This window comes from Sorex fumeus, unplaced genomic scaffold (genome assembly GCF_029834395.1).
Source record: "Sorex fumeus unplaced genomic scaffold, SorFum_2.1 ptg000014l, whole genome shotgun sequence".
Taxonomy (NCBI): domain Eukaryota; kingdom Metazoa; phylum Chordata; class Mammalia; order Eulipotyphla; family Soricidae; genus Sorex; species Sorex fumeus.
In genome coordinates, this window is record NW_026606071.1 from 28,189,283 (window position 1) to 28,197,193 (window position 7,911).

General features: G+C 35.1%; 1 long non-coding RNA gene across 1 annotated transcript; it reads left to right on the forward strand.

Annotated features, from left to right (window-relative positions):
• Positions 1-1,998: 1,998 nt before the first annotated feature.
• Positions 1,999-6,056, forward strand: LOC130021114 (uncharacterized). The gene is made up of 3 exons (XR_008792090.1): positions 1,999-2,127; positions 5,512-5,639; positions 5,965-6,056. It is a non-coding gene; the product is annotated as an uncharacterized LOC130021114 (long non-coding RNA).
• The last annotated feature ends 1,855 nt before the right edge of the window (positions 6,057-7,911 follow it).

The window sequence follows — 7,911 nt, forward strand, 5'->3', positions numbered from 1 at the left end:
AAATGTTGCTGTTGTTTCTTTCAGTTCAAACACTGTTCAGTAGTCAAGGACAAAATGGTCAATTCTTCACATCTTTTTTTTTTCACCCATAGTCATTAAGTTACTTGGGAAAAAAACCCAAATTCAGTTCTGTGAGAGATTGAATCTGCAAGTACCTTTCATGCTTTTTTCACCAGAATAGTGAGGCCTGAGGCATAGCCCCAAGGCTCTAGCCATCAGGGGGCCTCTCTGTCTGGAGGGGCCATACCTTCAGAGTCAACATCACCTACAACTACAAGAATCTTGATCAAGACTGACAGAAGCGAATTCCTCAGGCACCCAAACAGAACTTGTTCAGCTGAGTCGTGATACTTAAAAAAAAAAAAAAAAAAAAAAAAACCCAAAAAAAACCCTCTCTTTTTGAATCTCCGGCCTGTCCAATCACACTGTCCTCACAAAACAAATTGTTGGATAACGAAACACAGACTGTAGCTGGAGACTGTCCTATTTACAGCACCCTCTTCAGCCGGAGGCGCAGCTCTGGCTGCTCGCTTCTATCTATAAGTTAAAGCAATGGCCTCGGCAGGCAGTACACTGTGTACACCAGCTGCAACTCGTTATCGGCTTTGTCCAGAATAACAAACAGAACAAACACATTTTGCAAGGGCTTTTTCCCCCCTTATGGAGAGATGGAGGAATTGAGCAATCAGTGAAATGCTGATGTATCAGTTGTGCTGACTTAGGGAAGTCCAAGGCCACATTAGTACTATTAATTAAACCCTGAAAAACAAAAAGAAGTTCTCAGAACTTTATTCAAAACAATATTTCTGAGGTAGGAAGTTGTAGTTCTCCCCACGGGGAGAAGCAAGAAAACATTTGTTTCACTTATTATCAGTTACTCATGCAGGTTGCTTTGAACATAATGATGGGTTAATTATTATTATTTTTTTTTGTAGATGATCTATGTTACTTGGCAGATATCACAATCTTTGACCACAGAATACCTCAATTTTTATGTTAGCCACCGACTCCTGAACTTTATCAGAAATGATACTACCTCCAAATTTAAACATTCTCCTATCCTTCCCTCCTATTTTGACCTGACCTCTACCCAAGTATTTCTGTTGTTTTAATCGTGTGTGTGTGTGTGTGTGTGTGTGTGTGTGTGTGCGCGCGTGCTCTCTTTCTTATATAATTAGTATCTTGAGCTTCCATTATTCCTTCAAAGATCCCTTTAACTTCTTTTCTCTAACTGGCTGACATTACTCAATGGTTTGGTGAATAATCTTCCATCTCTTTGTCTGATCCCATGTATTCTAATAGGGTTGAAGAAAACCACATACCAGGACATTCTAGTATCAATATAAATGAAGGATCAAGTACCAATCTCAAAAGGGAATTCAATATCATTCGTTCTCCTGCTATGGTTTCCTGATAAGAATATGATGTTAGTCTTCACAAGAATTACTTTAAACATTCCAAGCTCAATTTAATAAGTATACATTCTCCTTTATAGTAAAGTAGAAATTATCATGTAGACATGTTCTCATTGTCACACTATAGTATGAACAAGCAACAGAAAGAAAAGAAACAAAATGAGCTGCTTCTGAATTCACTCTCACTGATTGCCTGTTACCAGGATAGAAAAACTCTCTTTCCCTTGAAAAAATAGGCCTTCACTGTCCTATTCCATCTTGACTCTCTAACTCAGATACCACTTTTGGGTTTTACTGTTACTCTAATGCGCCCATTCTTTTCAGGCAGAACAGTCTAATCAATGTGTAAATATGCTACAGTCACCTTATATCTTAAAGAAAAGCACCTAATAAAGTCTTTCCTTGCTCCACATCCTCATTCAACTTCAATTATTTTGTTAAACTGCTTTTCTCTCCCATGTTATTGCCACGTCTTTAGGTCTCATTCACTCTTTCATAACTTCAATTTAACTTCCCTGATAGCCTAAGTAAATTTAACATATGAATTCAAGTAAATTCTACTTCTTTTGCTTTTTAGCCTAAAGGACTCTGGCGAACAACAACAAAACTCAACAACAACAACAACAAAACTCAACAACAACAACAACAACAAAAGAAACATGATAAAATTTTGTGCTCTTAAGGGAAAGGAATTTGACATTTCATGACCTACGTGAGTAAAGCAGCATTAGTCAACCAGAGCATTTTTCTGGGAAAAGTGTTGGAAGTGACTGATTAGCAGTTAGCTTTCATGGTTAATGGAAGATGGGCGTTCCAGTCTGGTGAAGGGCAGGCCATCCATACCAACCTATCACAATCATTTTCTTTACATGGACTTGCTATGCAAAATATGAATTATCTACATAGCAATTATATTGAACCTTTAATAGCATAAATTATACAATTTTACCTCTCGGTGCCTCGGACTGAACATTTATTTCTCCTTCCCCAATTCTTATATTAAAATTCTAGTTAATATGAAGGTAATTTGTAGATGGGGCCCTTACAGTATTTAGATTATGAATCAAGTTCTCCATGATGAAATTAAAGTCTTATACGGAGAGAATTTGGGGAAGTTTGCTTTCCTTCTCTCTCAGGAAACTAGGACTATTATTATTTTCATAGAACACAACCATGCTGGTCCTCTCAGCTTTGCATCCAAAATGTTAGAAAGAAATGTTAGAAAGAAATGTTAGAAAGAAATGTTTGCATCCAAAAATGTTAGAAAGAAATGTTTTGTTGTTTAAGGTATCATTTCATAGTAGCTTGAGCCTACTGGCTCTGCGTCAAAGTCTTTTAACAGATTTCCATTGTGCTATGAATGACAAATTACTATTTTAACACATCTTATCAACCCCTTTGGGATCTGGATTCTGAATCTCTGTTCATCTCTTCTGATAATACTCTCACTTTGACATCCTCTGTCCCACCAATCAGTTTTTAGATAGATATCATCAATTCCCAAATCAATTTCTTCATGCATGGTGTTACCTTTGGCTGGAATATTTTGCGTGCTACATTATCCAAGTAATACATGTTTTTTTTTTCTTTTCAGTTTAAATATTACTTCCTCAAAGAAACTTTCTCTAAGTGTGTAATTTTAATTTTATTCCCCATTACTATTTTATGGGCTGGAGCGATAGCACAGCGGTAGGGCATTTGCCTTTCATGCAGCCAGCCCGGCTGAGCCGGGTTCAATTCCTCTGCCCCTCTTGGAGAGCCCGGCAAGCTACCAAGAGTATCTTGCCCACACAGCAAAGCCTGGCAAGCTACCTATGACGTATTCAATGCGCCAAACATAGTAACAACAGTTCTCACGATGGAGATGTTACTGGGCCCGCTCAAGCAAATCGATGAATAATGGGAGGACTGTGACCGTGACTAATTTATAGCTAGAAATGCTGCTTTTTCCTCCTGCACAGTTGTAATTAGACATTCTAATATAATTTATAATTATCCATTATGTTGTTTATTTCTAAGGTGAATACCTCTATTTTTTTGAAGCATCTTATCTGAACTGTAAAGTTTGGTATCCTGTAAGTTCATGAATATCTAATAAGTTGTCAGAGAGACTCATCATGTTGAATGAATGAAAAAAATGAATGGATTAAATAGATAAATGATGAATAAATGAGAAAAATTGGATTGTAGGGAAACACATTTTGGGGGATTTAATTTTCCTTTAATTCTACTTAAGTTATCAGCACAGGGCCATTTGATGCTTAATCAAATATCTGTCTGTGGTATTCTTTCTGAGATTTTAGAATTTGTTAGATAATAGTTTATTCTTTCATTTACCTTTCATGCTTTTGTCATTCATGTAGTATTGATTTATCCAATCTGGTGAGAAACTGAGAAATAGCTAACTGACTTGACCCACAATAGAACATGTATTTGACAGAGCTGGAGATAGAATTTACCTCTACTTTCTGACCCATTTAGCATGTTGTATGCTTCCCAGTATATTCTCAGAATATATCACTGTCACTGTCTTCCCATTGTTCATCGATTTGCTCGAGCAGGCCCAGTAATGTCTCCATTGTGAGACTTGTTGTTACTGTATTTGGCATATCAAATACATCACGGGTAGCTTGCCAGGCTTTGCCGGGTGGGCGAGATACTCTCAGTAGCTTGCTGGGCTCTCCGTGAGGGGTGGAGGAATTGAACCTAGGTCAGTCAGGTTGGCCGCATGCAAAGCAAATGGCCTACCGCTGTGCTATTGCTCCAGCCTTCAAAATATATACTGAGAATAAATACGCATCAATAAAAAGAAAATATATGGAGAATAAACACACATCAATAGGACGTTAAAACTGTAACTTTTTCCCTGAAATATATTACTCTAAATATTCCTTCTCTGCAAGTTTGAGGAGACAGAGCTGTAGGTCAAGTACCTTTTCATATTTACTAGAATTTCTTTGTTTCTTTCTGTAAAAATGATGCAGATAAAGATGAAATAACTTGGTCATTGTAATAGAATGAATTTGTGTCAAAGTTACATTGTGGGATTTCTGACTTGCATAAACATATAAACTTTTATCCTCATTTGGACAATGTTTTCTATGTTTAATAAATATTTATTTATTTATTTATTTATTTTTTGGTTCACACCCAGTGACGCTCAGGAGTTACTCCTGGCTCTGCACTCAGGAATTACTTCTGGCAGTGCTTGAAGGAACATATGGGATGCCAGGGATTGAACCTGGGCTGACTGTGTGCAAGGCAAACACATTACCCGCTGTCCTATCGCTCCGGCCCCTCTATGTTTAATATAAAAATCCTAATTCTGCTGACTGCTAAGCCTTTAAGGATGTATATCAAAGAATATGAACCCTTCTAGGAAAATATTTTATATAAGATTTACTTACTTCTGTTGATATCATTCTCACATATGACCTAAAATATTTTTAAATCCACAGTTTTCTTCCAGCTGTCTTTGATTGGATCACTTTGAGTATGCTCATGCCCTTTGAAATAAAGAAATAAGTACATCAGACTTGATTCTACAAATTCGTAATTTCAAATAAAATTTGCACTATGTATCTGCTAGGTAATTCAAAATGTGGTATGTCATTTTGACATGTGTTATGTCTGTGCAAGAATAGTTACAATATTTCATCTAAAAATTTGTTAAAATAGTTAGGAAATGCATTTACTAAAGAAATAGGATAATTTGAAGACTGAAAAAGTTAAAGTTCTAGTCCTTTTTTTTCTGCCCCTACACAAAGTCAGGTGATCTAGTATGGCCCCTGGATTATTGGCATTAAAATATGACTTGTCTCTGGACTTTGTAACCAAGTCTTGGGAGGAGATAAGAAAGTGTCTTATCTTAGGTCTGGAAGAAACGTGGAATCCAGTGTTGAGGTAGTGGAATACTTATTTCCCAGATGTAGCATAAGGTTTTCAAGCCTGAAGGAAAAGGTTAATCTCCTTTTCAAAACAGACTTTGCTAACTTGGGCCTGGACATGGCAATCCTGTTTCCAGCCATCCTGTGTATAAGCTTTAACAGTCAAAGGTTTATTTGCTTTGATTTTGAGGTAGCTCATCTTTTCTTAGTGACTCGTATTCAAGATTTCGAAAAGAAGAAACAGTGGTGAGCTGAATACTTCCCTGGATTCTGATGAGAAGTTCTTTGGAAGTTTTATAATTCCTGAGTTTTAAATCCTTGAAAATTAACTTTATTGGTATGACCCTTTGTTTTTCTCATTGCAACTTAATAGTTATAGTTTGGTATATCCAATGTGTATTACGTTAGCATAGATTTATAATTTCATGTCTGATTCAGGTTTCATTTTATACACTGCTGATTTTATATTATGCCTATGTTCTTATAGCGTTCAGTATTAATCTATTAATTTTAATTCATTTAAAATGTATAGATTTCTTTTATCTCTGTGTGTTTTTCAGAAAATCTTTTTAACAATGAACCAATGTGGGATTTTATTTGTCATCACAGATGCAATAGCTATTTATAATTTTATTCTTTTTTATTTGCTGTGTCATTACAAGATCATTTAACTAAGATTGGATGGTGAAAAAGTCTGGTTCCTCTTGTTCTCTGGAGAAGTTGTTGGATCTGAAGAGGCTCATAGTGTACATTGGTAAGGATTCTTTTGGGATATAACAGATAATAAAGAAACTTTTTACTTTGTAGAGTCTGTTAACAGATGATCACATCATATCCTGGGAGAGAGTAGCTGGAAAGGAATATTGATTTGAATTTTTATGCTTGGATCTTGTGAATCTTGACTTTCTTACGTCTTCAATTCTTTGTATTATTCTTTATCATTCAATCCTCAAGAGTCAAAAATTTATGTAATTTTTCCTTCTAAGAATGAATTTGAAAGGGTTTTCAATAGTGAGACTTGAGGGACAATTCTATCTTTGAGTCAGGTTTAGCACTGTACTTGGCACATAAAAGACAATAAATGTTGGGGCTGGAGTGACAGCGCAGCAGGTAAGGTGTTTGCCTTGCATGGGGCTGATCCGGGTTCAATCCCCGGCATCCCATATGGTTCCCAGAGCACTGCCGGGAGTGATTCCTGAGTACAGAGCCAGGAGTAATCCCTGTGCAACACCTGTGTGACCCAAAAAGAAAAAAAAAAGACAATAAATGTTGAAACAAGGGATTTGAAAATGAGTGATATGAATGATTACTTATAGCCTATGAAAGACCACAGTTACCATTATATTCAATTTAGAATAATTGAGATAATAAATCATAAAATGATAAAAAGAGCTTAAAGTGTAAAAAATTATGTACATTGTATTTTTAAGCACTGTGTTTTGACCAATAAGCTGTGTACAGCTATTTTAACTACTTTAATTAAGAAAGTATCAGCATATGAAATAAGTGAATAGCAATAAACTATGATATATATCAAAAGCATATAATATTTTAAAAATTATAATTTTACATGGTTTTTAAGCAGTGACAAAACAAAAATTGAGAGAATTAATCTAATAGATGTTTGGCCTAAAATTTCTTCATCAGGCAAATATTGCATCATTTTTATATTGACTCAGTGATTTAGAGTCTGTTTTAGTATTTCTCATAGATTTTTTCAACATCATTATATAAGGAGAAAGTCTCAGCAGACAGAAATAGGGTGGTCTTTGACACTGCAGTGTGCATGTCACTGTAAAATTCATTTACATATTTTAAATGTATTCATTCTATTCATTCTTCCTTTGACCCCTCTGTTTTCTTGTTCCTTGCATCTTTCAATGTATGTCCTAAGCATTATTTTCTGGAGAAATTTGTGGTAGAATGAGGAAGAAAAGAGAAAAAAAAAGCCAGAGATATAGACGACTAAAATACTTTGCGTGCTAGATGAAGAATGGTGAAAAACACACACACACACACACACACAAAAATCAAATAATATTCTTACATTGAACAGCCCTAGTCTGTGCTATGGATCAGGCTTAATTTTCAGTGTTAACTTTTATTTCTTTTGTTTTCTTTCTTTCAACATTTCTTTTGGACTTATGCTTTGACTCTTATAGCATTACCAGAAAGCAGTTTTATGTCCTACCTTTGGTGTTCAATAATCATTTTGACCTTTAAGTTCCCTCCTTCACCTCATTTGGTGTGTGCCTAGAAACTGAGTCAGAAGCTGCCTAGAGAGCTTTCTGGCTGAAATAACAGTTTTCAAAATGATGGTCTCCATGATGTATTCGTTGCCTTATTTTTGTGAATAAGTATGATAAATTTAACTTTTATTTAAATATAATAGTATTTTCAAAGGCAATTTCTCTTTAAAATAATAATTTTCATTGAAATTGCTTCTTGTCTCTAAACAGAAAGCTAGCTGCAATGACAATTTCCAAAAAACTGCAGTCAATAAAATATTTCTTTCTTGGTTATTAAAAAAGTTTATTTTCATATTTGAGTTGTTTTTTCCAGTTTACTATGATATTTAAATTTGCTTCTAAGTATTATCTAGATAAGTC